This window comes from Oxyura jamaicensis, chromosome 3 (assembly GCF_011077185.1).
Source record: "Oxyura jamaicensis isolate SHBP4307 breed ruddy duck chromosome 3, BPBGC_Ojam_1.0, whole genome shotgun sequence".
NCBI lineage: Eukaryota > Metazoa > Chordata > Aves > Anseriformes > Anatidae > Oxyura > Oxyura jamaicensis.
In genome coordinates this window covers 86,194,491-86,209,789 of record NC_048895.1, presented here as the reverse complement: position 1 = coordinate 86,209,789, position 15,299 = coordinate 86,194,491, and positions in this window count along the sequence as shown.

The window sequence follows — 15,299 nt, the reverse complement described above, 5'->3', positions numbered from 1 at the left end:
AGCAGAACCACAGACCGGTTGAGGTGGGATGGCATCTCTGGATACCTTGCCCAACCCCCCTGCTTACACAGCTACAGCAGGTTGCCCAGGACTGTGTCCAAACAGGTTTTGAATATTTCCAAGGATGAAGACTCCACAACCTCTCTGGACAACCTGTGCCAATGCTCAGCAATGCTCAGTTGTCCTCACAGTTAAAAAAAAAAGGGGGGGGGGGGGGGGAATGGGACACTCCAAGCCCAAGTGGAATTTCCTTCATTTTCATACCAAATGCCCCTTTTTCTCTCAGTGGAAATAACAGAAATCACAGAGAAGAGCCTTGCTCCATCTTCTTTACACCCCTCCACCATTGCAGTGATAAGATTCCCTTGAGCATTCTCTTCTCCAGACGGAACAGTCCCAGGATTCTCAGTCTCTCCTCACATGACAGACCTTTGCTCTGCACTGTCTTCACTGTACTTCATACAGGGCATAGCTATGCCCTGAAGGAGATCTTTAAAATTGTATTTTACAAGAATCTTAATTTTGCATCCACATACGTCTTGATTGCTAGGATCCATGTACAAGAATATTATAAATCCATTTTCTTAAAATATCAGTAGAACATTATAAGAATAGGAAGTATAAGTTCAGGGCTCTTGTATCTAACAGACTAATATCAGGGGCCACGCTGGAAGTTAGTGATTTCCTGAGAAATGTATGCCTGGAGCTGAAGATAAGGTTTCATTCTGTGCACATCTGTAGAGTCCTTACTCCCATATGTATGCAAGATTTTATTTTATTTTTTTCTTAACTGGTGTCCTGAAAACTCCTTTTCTCTCTACCTTTTTTCATTCTCTGGATTATGGGCTCTTTCTTCAAGACATGTCTGGCTGTGTCTTCTGGATAAAGTTCAGAGACTGGGAAAAGAACCAGCTATGCTGGTTGGTTAAATCTTTATTGTTCTCCTGGTTTCAAGTCCATGCTACAGAGGCCTTGAAATACATTATAAGCATATGTATTGTATGTGAATGAATGAAGCTGAATGGGCAGTAATCCAACAATGACTTTGCCTACATGCAATTCTGACCCTAACCACTTCACTGAAATGTTGTAATAGAACGGCATCCTGTTGGCAATGTGCCATGACTTTAAAAAAATAAGTCTGGTTTCAACCCTTGGGGGATTTACAGTTCCTACCAAGCTTTGGTCGCTAGATGTCAGGGCTTTTTCTGGCAGTAGTCATCCTAATCAAAATATTGTGCTTCTGTAGTTCAGCATATTGTGGGCATTTCTTATCCGCTCAAGCCCCCAAATGAATGAACAGAGGATACTGGTGAATGTTATCAATGCAAAGTCAAAGTAATGATTATCTGGGTATGTGAAAAATGTAAGAGTCTTCCAAATTTCACTTTCAAACACTATGTTTTCTACAATGAATTGGCTAAAGAAAGCCTTTGAAAAGATTGAAGTCTTTTCTGTGGCATGCCTCTAGCACTGGTGGCTCCAGTAACTTGCTCTAAGAATGCACTGTGCACTCTAAAGCCTTGTCCCCAGCATTTGCCTATGTTATGAGGCCTTCTCTCTGTAGCATTGAATTCCCACTAAATTTATACGACCACTGGATCATTGCTCGTGAGCAGTGTACTCTGACACAATAAGGCCAAATTCTCTGTCCATAAGACCAATATCTCAGCCTGTCTCCTGACCCCAGATCAGACCTCCGGTCCACACCCGAAAAAGGGAGTCCCCATCCAAAACTCACACTAGAAACAGAGACTGGCAGGGGCTGTTCCTCTGGCCATGCCCAATGGCGTCTGAGAGCCTGGACTGGGCAGCATGCAAGCTGTTAAGCAGTGGGGCCAGCCAGGTTCCAGGACATGATCTTGTGCTTTGGGTTCATCTCATTCACTAAAAGGAGGGACTGTGACATGCCTGATGTAACAGCCTGTTCCCAGCAGCCTGGTGGCTGATGCAAGGGATATGTCACGCTGACCTTGCAAGTCTCAGGCTACCCTTCAGAAGCACATTACTTTTGCATAGATGGTGGGTAGCATACAGCCCATCCAGTGAATGTAGAAGGGATGGAGAACTCCTTCTAAGCTGTGAATCATGGATATGTGGGATGGCCTGGACTCCACACTATATCTCTATCCTGGTTTGGGTGTGCACACAGACTGTTCCCTGGCATTGCAGACACTGTGCCATTCCTGAGCAAAGCTGAGCTGTTCCTTTGAAAGTATGTAATCCTGCTCTTATGGGCAGAGAACAGAGTGCTTGTATGTCAGTAGCCTCTAATGCTACTATAGAAAGCTGATCCTTTTTTCCCTGCCTATATTTTTAATACCATTTGGCCCTGATTTTATGCTTAAAGCACAGACACAACCTATGTATATGTATTTACCATTAATACATTTTATTTGCTCAAATCATTATTAAATTTTATAGCATTTTGGTTTCCACACACATTCCAGCTTATGATCAGCTTTGCAAAAGCTATCATTGAGATCTAGATATTAAAGCCAGATTTGTACATTTGTTGAGAAGGGAATGGAGCATAATCCCAAATGAATTTCATATAGGCAACTAAGCAAGTGATGTATCTCTCACATTGATGAGGACTGTAACAAAGACAGTGACTGAGGTGTAGAAACTTCCAAAATCTGTTGCCATTCTCATGAACTGTTCATGTGTATATTTACACACACAGCTAGTTAGCTATATGGACACAACCTACACATATCCTCAAAATCAGTATATTTTAAGTGCTGTTGCATTTGAAAATGGTCTTTTTTTTTTTTTTTTGACATAATAAGACATTAATAGGAGTAGCCTGAGAAGTGACGAATAACAGTATATAAAGAAGTACTATGGATTTAAAATATACAAATCAGAAACTTTATAATAGGCAGATATGTTTTTAAAAGTCTCTGAAACCTGGGACTGGAAAGGCAGCCACAGGGCCTTATGGGACTGTCATCACTGTGCATAGGCTTCCCTTCCCTCTCTAGCACATGTGTTCCTAATTGCTGTGTTGGCAAGACCAGGAAGCTGGATTCTTCATGAACTGGCTGCAGCATTGGCAGACATTTACTCATCTACTGCTAACAGTTTTTAATGGAAAATCTGTATCCATTCATGCTAGAAAAATGCTTATGTTAAAACAGAGGAAAATTAAGGAGAGAAAACCAGATATCAGTAGCTTTTCCAGCTGCCAGTAGTAGATATTCTACTACTTCATTAGCATATATTGTATGTTTTTTTTTTGGAAAAATAAATTAATGTGCTTAGTTATTAAAAATATTTTGTAGAATTGTACATAATTTAGACTGTATTTCTAATTCTGCATATGCTACAACTTGAGGATTATACAGCACATTATTATAAATTCAAAAGGTGTTTATCATTTTCTAGAACCTGTGAGAAGGATATGCTGGAAATACCTTTATTGTTGCAGAATAGCAGCTGCCACACAGGATGACTAAGGAACATGTCCTTAGAGATATATAAGCACTCCACTCATGGTCATTGCACATAACTTATAGCTGTTTGACTAGTGGAATATTCATTCTCAGTTAGAGGCCCTGCTTGCCTTTGCAACTGCATTTCATAGCTCCAAACACCCTCCTGGAATTATACAGTGGCGCCACCACCCCAGTTTAGGCAGATATTTATACAACAACAAGAAGAAAGGAATTATTGAGAGAAATTAATAATCTTCCAGGTCTGTTACTCACTGTGATTTGGGATATCACATTCAAATCTCTGATAGATTAACCTGGAGCAAAATATTTCATTTCCAACCTAGCCATTGAATTAATCTCATCTGTGAATCTTCCTTTTTCTCTGAACTGTTCCACCTTGTTCTAATGACAATAATAGTAGTTGAGTCTGCAGCCCAGCATAATAGCATAACTAGTGGAGAAAACTGTGTGGGTGAAAGGAAACACAAGTAGCATGTGTTAAAAAGGGCAGATTGGGCTGAAAGGAATTTATGACTGGAGTTCCTCAAGGATCAGTCTCCAGGCCAAAATTATTTAACTTGGCACAAGTAGTAAAAGTGGTCTAATGAAATTTGTTGATGACACAAGGCGTCATCAAATTTGGATGAATATATATATTACTGGAAAAAGCACATGACTTGAAAACTGAAGTAACAGAAATTGAATTAAATTTGACAGTTGAAAATTAGGGCATAGACTTGTAGACTTGAAGCAGTAGGCATTTTTCACCTTTCCAGAGCTTCATCCATAGGCAATGATAAAGAAAAGACCAGGGCCCATGACCATTGTCTCAGAACCAGCAGTTGTTTTCTATATTGGGAAAAGCCAAGGTATTCCAAAGCCCATTGAGCAAATTACTACCACAAAAAATGTAGAGAATCATTAATGTTCTTTATGTATTAATGTACAGTGAAAAACAATCATATTGAAATATGCATGAAGGAGGGCCATCAGAATTTGCAGCAGAAATAAACTTTATTTATGAAGGGAGATTAAAAGAGATGTGTTGTCTCACCTAGAAAAAATAAAGCTTAACATGGGTATGATTGCTAACTCTAGACACATTGGGTGAACCAATTCCAATGAAGAGGGAAGCTACAAAACTACTGAAGTCAAAGGACAACATTGACAAATGAGTGTAAAATGGTAAATTAATATTTTTAGATTAATGTATAAAAAAGGCTGTTTGGGAATCAAAGTAGTGATGTTCTGGAACTGTTCCCAGTCATATGGACTGCTACATAAAATGGCTTTAAAATGTGATTGTTCTATTAAAAAGATCAGAAGACAGAGTTGCTAGGTATGTCAAGGTGATCAATTAGATGACCCAAAATCTGCAGCACTGGGAGCAGACTGTGAACTTGAAACTTGGTCACCCACATCTTCTCAGCAACCTTTGCCACCAATACTCAGTCGCAGTGCATTTGTTCCCATCACTGCTAAATGTGTAAATGTCAAGCTATTATCTCATCCATTGATGGTCTGTAGTTGGTGTTACCATATCTTGTTCTGACGTGTTCTGACCTCTCTGTAAGATTAGACCATGCAGTCAAACTGGAAAAAATGTGCATACAGCTTAGACATTCAACTACTTTAAATTATCTGGACCAAAGCAACTTGTCCAAGATAACATGGGAAGTCTGTTGCAGAGTATGAAATCAAGTATAAATCTAATTGTCATCCTTTCATGGGAATTCATTAAGGACCTAAAATAACTAAGTTCAGATTTCTTTATAAGGACACTCTTACATCTTTAATGAGAAATGTTGCCCTAGGTCTGAAATTTCCTTCAACAACACTGACATAAACATTTTAATGAACTGCTCTTTTCTAGCAAAATACACTTTAGTGAAAATCTTTGAAACAGCTTTTACTTCAACATCCTAGCCACTGGGGTGTGGTTTCTTCTGGAGAACATGCAAGTCTGTCTCTTGTATTTTAAGTGAAATATTTCAAAGGACGTAATTTTTATTCTACGATAAAATAAAACCAAGCATACAAAATTTCCTATTTTTCTTACATCAGCACTCTTATTTACTATCCAGGAACATTCCAGATACTGTTAGGTCCACTAGGCTATGCTTTTCATAAGTAGATTAAAAAAAGTTAAAAAAATCATGGTAAATTTGTCAGTATTTCTATAGCATATTTGTGACCAATACTCAGCAAGTATTATTTAGAAAAAATGAAACAGTCGTTTAAGGTAGATGATAGTATTTGCTACTGAAATTCTTTAAAACTAGAAGCATTATTAGTTTAAAACTCTTCCTTTTAGTCACAATTTATTTTCTAAGGATCAAATCTAAATACATATAGTCGGAAGCAAAATAAAAGTCTTCAGAGCTGCTAGAAAGGCATACTTTCTGACTTCTCTGTCTCTCTTCATTTTTACTCCTGGCTTTTGTCTCCTTATAAATTCATTGTCAGTCATCATCATTTTTGCCAAAAGGTGAGGTGAAAACGTACTTAGTAATGAAACAATTCTACCAATGCTTAAATAGAAAACTGTAGAACATTGAGTATTGTCGTGATGTAATAGTTAATTATTAATGTCTGGTGAGCTGCCACCTCATGAAACCCCAGTGAGACCAAAGGAAAGAAGAAAATGTTATTCTACTTTGTGCATCAACACTTTTTACAGTGAGTGCTGGGATACTGGATGCTCATTTGAGGACCGGTTCCTTGAATCATGAGAATTTCATCCTTAATTTATAAAGACAAACATGGCTTTCATGTCAAATACATAATTATTGCTCTTCAATGCCATATTAGATATTAAATTAAATTTAGTTAATGGATTTTATTTTTAAGATAGTGTCTCTCTATCAACTGATTCATTAGAAATCATGTAGCCACAATACTGCCCTCTTACTGCCTACAGCAGCACCAACGTACCTTAATCACAATGACAATTTTTTTGTATGAAATTTCTGTATGGAAGCTTTAACGTTATCTGAATATCCAACATTGCTTTTCTGCCATCTTGAGATATTTAATATGATTCAATTTTGTTTAAATATAATCTTTATTCTTAAGACACTGACTTTGTAATAATATGCTTTATTTCTGCATTTTTCCCATGCATTTTAGCCTCTAATATTTGATATATGCTTTCACTTTCAACTCTGTTTCATTAGTTCTATGTTTTTCTAGCTACACACTGAGAACATTGTAGGTATTTTGCAAGGACAATTAAAGACTTTTTCTAGAGCATTTATCTATTTGAGCGAAGTATCATCAACTTTATTGTGGTCAATACTGAGGATGTTTTCTGAGACATAACTTTTCTGAAGTCTGCCTAAGAAGAAATTCTGTTATATTCAATACAGAATATTGAGTGACTGGCTATTATACAGTGCAACAGTGCTAGAGAATAAGTGGCATCATGTCTAGAAGCTTAGGAAGGAACTCTGTGAAATGCTCTTTACAATTACTTTCAGCTCAAGAGCTTCCTGCCTTCTTGTCTGCCTGCTGCAGTCATCCATTTCAGTAGGCCTTAATGGTGATTGTGAGTTATAGGCATGTATATGCCTATAACTTTCCTCTATTTTGGAAGTTTAATTATTCAAGGGAAGCAGCAGAAAAATAGTGCTTGTACTTCAGGTCCATGGCTGAACTTGAAAAATTTAGAAGATTGTCAGTGTCATGTCTTGTTACTTGAGATATCAGATTAGAAAAAGAAGAGGCTGGCCAGAGAAATGCATTTCTCTGACATGTTTCTGAGCCTGGATCAGTAAGAACTATATATAGTGCACAAGTAACTGGGCTGACAAAATCCTATGAGAAAGGCAGCTTTTGTAGATTCACAACAGGCAGCATATCTACTTTCAGTGGTATTATAACATTGTGCTAAGAAAAGGAGAAACAAAACCAAAGCGCTTTAATGCCCATGGTCGCTGACCACTAATGGAAAAGATGAAGAAACCTTCATACCAGTAGCCTACATTGTTCAGTCTTGGAATTGCTGCTCTGTAGTCTTCAGTGACATTCAATGGTCTTGTTTAATGTATTTGATGATATGGATGACCTCATTTTCACCTCCAACAGAGGAATTCCATGAAAATAGAAAGCATCCTCATGGAAGATTAAAAAAAAAAAAAAAAAAAAAAAAAAAAAAAAAAGATTAAGCCCTGATGGAAGCTTCCTCAACCTTCTTTCTCTTCTATTTATCTTTGTTGAAGTCAGTATAAGCAGGAAGTCAAGCCTAAGACAAACCTAGGTAAAGGACTTTCCAAAATATGGCCTCTCTGTATAATCAGCCACACTTCTAAAAAACGGGTAATGTCTGTGGTTAAAAGAGAATCTCTGTAGTCAACACTAGTCAGCATCAACTGAGAGCTAACACTTAGGCCTTTCAAGCTGACAACTTAGCCTTGCATCAGTTGCATATCTTCATCAGTACAATAGGGTGGTGCTGAGTAAATTATACACTGGATTGGTAGCACTGCCTAGTATTAAGGCTTCAAATATTTCCTGTTATAAGACCTAGTTGCTTTTACTTTTGCCAAACTAACTGTTTAGGTTGAAATTTTCTGTGCATGGCATTTGCGTCATGAAGAAATCATTTGGAAAATTTCAGCCAAAATGTTTCTGCTGTGAAGCAAGAGAAAAACATGCCATTTTTTGCTGTTAAAAAACAGTACTGTAACCTTTATTTTGGCGGCACTTGTGCCTTCATACATTGGAGCAGGAACTTGACATCTGGAAAAAGGTGGTCCTTGTGTCATTAATATGCTTGTTGCTATCTATATGAGAAACTACCATAATGTAAATCTTGGAAAAGTCCAATCTGCATTAGAAGTTTGCTAAAACTTGACCACAAAAATCCCACAACTTTCTGTTTTACTGAGTACGCTCAGGCTTCTTTGCGTTTCTGAAGCTGCCTGCCTATATGTCATATCCACAAAATACTGGCCAGTGATGTTTCTCCTCTTATTTGACTGGTTCATTCACTAACTCTAGCATGGGACTGTGCTGTTGTCCCACACATACTTGGAGGAATATATGTTTTTCTTAACACGGTTATGTCCAGGCTGGGATGGGGCCAAACAGGAGGGAGAGAGAGAAGCTCATCACATTTGGTCTGTGAATGATCTTTTGCTGACACCCAGCAAGTGTCAAAGGAAAAGCTACCTTATCTAAAGGCAGACAGGACAGAAACAGAACACAGAGCACCACAGAAATACAGTAGAACAAGTAATAGAGGCAGATGCTTGCCCAGAGCAGAGACTGGTAGAGGATGAGAATTTGGACTGGTTGGTCAAAAACAGTGACTTGGAACTAAGGAAGTAAATTTAACAATAAAACAAGTTCTGTGTGAAATGCAGAGTAAAAGAATATGAGCTGCATTTCTTGTGAATGGAAATTAGCAGGACAAGTGAAAGGATGTTTGAATTAAGACATGGGAGTTTATGAATAGTAAAGACTAGATGAAAATCCTAAAAAGGATTCAAATTTCTGAGGAGAATAACATATCTGAGGAGCAAATAACACCTTTAGAGCATGCAATAAGAGATCCTACATAAATCTGTGAAGGTCACTCTGCCATGGTATTTCATGTTTCTCTTTCTCTGGTCCACACTTATGATAGCAGCCAGGAATCACTATTCCTCTTTTCATTAGCATCAACATAAGGGGCTGATTTACACATTAAAGGGAAAAGCAAAAGGTCAGTTACCAGCAGGCAAATACACTAGGGAGGAGTGCACACATCTACTGGAAAAACAAAACAAAACAACAAAACAAAACAAACAAACAAAACAAAACGACCAAACAAAGAACAACAACAAGAAACAGAAAAACTCAGAAGCTGAAAATGGTTAGAAATTTCTGATCTGAGGGTTGCAGCTTTTCTGCAGATAATCCAAGTGGACATTGCACACAAATTCATAATTTTCAGTTTGCTTTTTAAAACCTAAAGAAAATGCATACACATACTAAAAGAATAATCTGAATTTCCAAAATCTCCATTATTATTCATTTTCCCTTCTCCATCAGTGGAAGCCTTATTGGACTAAATGAGATGGTGGTTCTGTATGAAAAACAATAGTAAATCATGATTGAAATAGTGATCTTCTGCTGATAAATAATCATAAACTGTGTAATTATTTATCAGTATTTGATAATTTTAAGTGATTTTTCAACCGGAACTAAAAGGTTTTAACAGTATCTTTCAGTCTCTCTCTCTCTCTATCCAAGTAATAGGCCAATAGGGTTACAAGGTTAAAAACACAAGTCAGAAATGTCCAAAGATTAAACTGAGCACAATATCTTAACTCTGTTCTATGCTGCATAAATAGCACAACAGTTTTATTTTTCCACTTAGGAAAACAGTGTTTTCAGATGCTAGGCAATGGTTCCGAATTTCTAAAACCTTATGCACATACACCCTGATGTTTTTGTTTCTTTTCTTATTCTAGTAATTTAATTGGTCTTCCTAAGTTATTCATGTCAACATCTACTATTCATGTGTTTCTGAGAACACTGTTATCCCTTGAAATTCTTGGCTTAAAAGTGTAATGAAAATTCTACCACAGATTTGAATGGTTTTACATTCTATTGCACTGTAATGTAGTCATTCTATGTGTTTGTAAAGTACATATGCTTTACAAAGAATTATTAGAGTAGTGAGGGACAAAAACAAATGTCAATTGTGAGGGACAATTTCATATAAATTCTGTATGAAATTTATGTTAACATTTATACCACTAAATATTGTAATAATAATAAATCTATTCGAAAAGTATTATAGAAAACATATAGGCACTTATGCCAGTGATAATGCAGGGAGTTCAGCAGTGGCTTTTAATGAGAATTTTTACTTTTGTTGCCTGTGTTACTTTTGACTCATTTAAAACTCAAAAATTCCTAGTATCCATCTACTATATAAACCAGCAATAGGTAGCAGTGGGATATCATCAGTAACATAGCTTCCTAGACTGTTCATTACCAATTATTTACCACTAAATTACAGAATGGCTGATGTTGGAAAGGACCTCTGGAGGACATCTGGTCCAACCCCCTGCTCAGGCAGGGACACGTAGACCTGCTTGCCTAAAACCAGGTCCAGACAGCTTTTGAAGATCTCCAGGGAGGGAAACTCCACAGCCTCTCTGGGCAACCTGTGGCACTGCTCATGGACTGAGATAAAGTCATTTTAATAGGACAGAAAAGGAAGGGAAAATAATAATAGCAATTAAGTTAAAGGAATACACAAAACAAGTGATGTGCAATGCAATTTCTCACCACCTAATTACTGATGCCCAGCCAATCCTCAAGCAGCAGCACCACACACCCCTGTCCAACCCCCACAGTTTTATTACTAAGCATGATGCCATATGGTATGGAACATCCCTTTGGTCAGCCTGGGCCAGCTGTCCTGGTTCCCTTCTCTCCCATCTTCTTGGGCACCCCCAGCCTCCTCACCAGCAGGCCAGAGTGAGAAGAAGGAAACATTTTGACTAAGTGAGCATTGCTCTGTAACAACTTAAACATTGCTGTGTTATCAACATTATTCTCTTTCTAAATCCAAAACACAGCACCACAGTAGAGACTAGGAAGAAAATTAACTCTGTTCTAGACAAAACCAGTACACTTTTACAGTGAAGAAGGAAACATCCTCTGTTTAATTTTTTTTCCCATTGCCTCTTGTCCTGTCCCTGGGCAACACTGAAAAGAACCCATGTCCATCCTCTTTATACCTTGTCTTCAGGTATTTATATACATTAATAAGATCTCCCTTGTTCATATGTAAGGAGTCATTCTTACCTATGAATTAAAGCATAAAGGAAACTATATATTTAGAATGCCCTTTCAAATACTTTGGCCATTCAAGATAATTAATTTCAAACATTAATAATATTGCCATACTTTTAGTAGTTTTCAGAAGGTAAGAACATTTTTTGTAGATTCAACCAAGTTATATTTTTTTTCTTAAATTTTACTATGTCTTTTTAACAAATACCTTTGAGGGAGGGAAAAGATGTTTTAAAATTATTTTAAAAAACAATTTAGATTCAAAATTTACTTCAGCATTGTAAACAAAGTTTTTGTAAGCTATCTTTTTGCCTACATTTATTTTATTTTTTTTTTTTTAATGGCCAAGCATGCAAAATTTTGAAGAGTGGGAAGCCAAATGGAAATGTTACTGCATCCAAAAACTGCGCTGTGCTGAGTGTCTGCTTTCTAGAATAACAGCAGTCACCACATAAATGCTTAAACATGATTTTCTTAAATTATATAGTGAAATGTTACAAATTATGCCTGCATATGGCCACTACTGTGTAGGCCTAGAAAACCATATCTGACTGAAATGCAAATACTTTAATGGTTGATTTGCTGCCCAAAAGCACTGTAAACAGGAGGGGCCACAAAGCATTCTAAATACAAATCATGTGCTACTCCAGCCTATCTTACCACTCTCAAAATTTGTTTTCCTTGATACCTTAAAATAACATCAACAAATCAACATTGGCAGCCTAAACTTTCCTATGAACCTCTCTTTTGCTGAAAATTTTATATAATGCTCTTTAACCGTGACCTTGTTTTTCATTGCTTCCAAAACATTAGATTATTTTACTCTCCAGAACTGAACCTTGTATTATTTTTTTTCTGGTCTGTATCAGAGAGTGGCTCAGCCCACAAACCTAGCTCTTCTATGGCAGTTCCTGAGCTCTAATCAGATTCCCCAGTAAGCAACCAAAGAAACTCAGTCCTGATACAAGTTGTGAGATTTTCTCATGCTGATATGGAAACTGAAAGCCTGGATCTTGGAACAGGAAGGACTAACTTGATCAAAAGCTGAGACAAAGATGACTCTAGAACACATTTAAACCTCATCCTCAATATAGCTGAAGACTTATTTTAAACTTAGCTTGAATAGTCTTAATGTTTGTTAAACAGATTCTCAAAAAATAAGATCTATGGCAAATATGAGATATCTGTCCTAATACCAGTTCACACACAGATGGACGCTAGGAAGACTTTTTCCCTCTGTTGCTTCATAGTATTTTGCTGCAGTTTTAAGGAGAGGCAAATAACAAAAAACATCCCAAATATGAAAGAAAAATGCTAATTCAAGTTAAGAATAAGACGGAAGCAGGGAAGGAAGCAACTATTTCTTTTCAGATGCATATGCTGTACCAGCACTCCTTACAAGCTTCAGGAGAGGTAGAGATCAATGTCCAGTTCAGACAAGAAGAGAAGGCAAAACAGCAGGACTCATTTTCTTGCAGTCCAAGAAAAGAAATGGAGCATCCACCTTGGGCATAAAAAAAAAAAAAAAAAAAAAAAAAAAAAAAAAAAAAAGACACCTGAAGAAAAATTCTATAAATAGTTGAAATAGTTCAATTTCAACATTTCTAAGAAAGATAACACAGTAAAGGAGCTATAGAAGAATGCATCATCTTTAAATACAGGCATTAATTATTTTTTGTCTTATTTTCTTTCAGAACTGTTTAAGCTGCAACATATTTTTCATGGGTCCAAACCCAGAAAGCAAAGGCAGCAACTGAAGAATGATGAACGCTAATGCACATGGAAAATAAGGAGGTGACTGAAGACAGCCAACATGGTTTCACTAAATGCAGATTGTGCCTGACAAATCTGGTGGCCTTCTACAATGGGGTTACAGAAATGGTCAATAGGGGAAGAACTACTGACATCGTCTATGTAACTTTGTGCAAAATATTTGATATATTGTTCTGCACAACATCCTTGTCTCTAAAATGGAGAGGCATGGATTTGATGAATGGACCACTGGGTGGGTAAGGAACTGGTTACACTCAAAGAGTCACAGTCAACGGCTTAATGTCCAGGTGGAAATCTGTGATGAGCGGTGTTCAATGGAGGGTCAGTATTGGCACATCTCTGTCAGTGACATGGACAGCAAATTTGCTGATGACACCAAGTCGTGTGGTGTGGGAGGGCTGAGGGAGTTGGGGTTGTTCATTCTGGAGAAGAGAAGGCTCCAGGGAGACCCTATAGTGGCCTTCCAGTACCTAAAGGAAGCCTACTGGGAAGATGGGGAGGGACTCTTTATCAGGAAGTGTAGTGATAAGACAAGGGGGAATGGTTTTAAACTCAGATTGGGTAGATTTACATTACATATTAGGAAGAAATTCTTTACTCTGAAGGTGGTGAGGCACTGGCATAGGTTGGCCAGAAAAGTTGTGGATGCTCCATCCCTGGAAGCATTGAAGGACAGGTTGGATGGGGCTTTGAGAAAGCTGTTCTAGTGGAAGGCGTCCCTGCCCATGGCAGGGTGTTTGGAATTATATGATCTTGATGAGTGATTTCAGTGTTATCTAACAAGGTCTCAACGCATGTTCTTTTCAAAATGGTGAATGAATCAACAGAGAGAAACAGCAAAATTTTAGTGCAACTTTAATGTGGATCTGCAGTTGATCTTACTGCATGAACTGATGTAGGAAACATGGACATTCATATTTCCAATGCACCATGCTGCTTCAGTACTTGAGTGATAATCAAGAACCATTTGGCAAGAAAGAGAAAAGATGTAGATATGGCTTCTGCTACAAAAAAACATAGGCTTTTTTCTATTCATTAATTTTTGCTTGGTTTTGCTGACCCTCAGTGGGATTACCTCAGTAACAAATTGTTGCTGAAACGAAATAATACTATGAAAAGAGTTACACAGTTTTATTACCTGTAATACCTGAGAAGATACTTAACACTCACAGAATTTCTCCTGCGCTGTTTTTGTTATACTGCTCATACTCTTCTCTTTCATATTGCTTCTGCTATTATCATTCCTGTATGTATAGCTGCACAATAAACCAGCTTTAAGTATTTTCTGGTTAGTAGACCCAGTGGGAAGCATCTTGCCTATGTTGACAGGTTCACACAGTCACCAGGATCACTGCGTGGCTCTTTTGGGGGAGTAGAGCTGACTATGCACTGGAAAATATTTATACAGGATAGCACAGGACTGGCTCTCTTGACACAGTCCTTCCTCCTCAAAGAAAGCAGGTATCAGCACAACTATATGCTAATGTGTCTGAACAGCTTCCAGACCAAAGGTGGCTTACAGCCACCAGCACAGACTCTGGAAAAGCTGGCCTGCATTTCTCTGCACCTGACTGTACTAGTCCCTTAGTTTCCAGCTTAAGAAGAACCGGATTTGGAGTTACTGAGGACATAGTAAAGTTTTCTACAGTAAATTTCCTATTATTGTTTGCTGCTGAGTCAAGCAAGCTTATTTACTGTTTCAGGCATCCATCTCCATAGGCATGGGTAACCAGATACAGAACATGTATCCTTGAGTCAATAGAAAAAAAAAAAGTTTCATTTGTCAATGTGCAGTCATAACAATAATTGCAGTTCAAGCCCTTTTAATGAAGGTTTATGTAAAGAGTGATCTCACATGTCCTTCATAGTAACTTTTGTATTTTAATTCTGTCTCAGCTACTTGACTTTTCAAATTAGACATTACTTATATGTGGTGTTTGATGGCAAAGCCATGTGGAGGTTCTTTGTGTTCATATGGGCCTGTAAGGTAAAAGTATCCTCGCCCTAAGGAAATATAATATGAATGACAGGGAGATGGCTGGCATTAGCTATCATAGAAAAGTTCATGTACTCTATATTTCTTACACACTTTAATTTCTAAAAGACATTGTGCACAGAAAAAGACATACTTGGTGTTCAAGGGACTTCCTTGTTAGTTATGTCACTAAATCAGATATAGGACCTTACATTGAAGTAGAGGATAGGTACACAATAAGGGAGTGTTTATTCTCCCCTGGTATGCTAAAGGAGAGACAGATCCTGATGAAAAAGTACCATGTGATCACACTATCA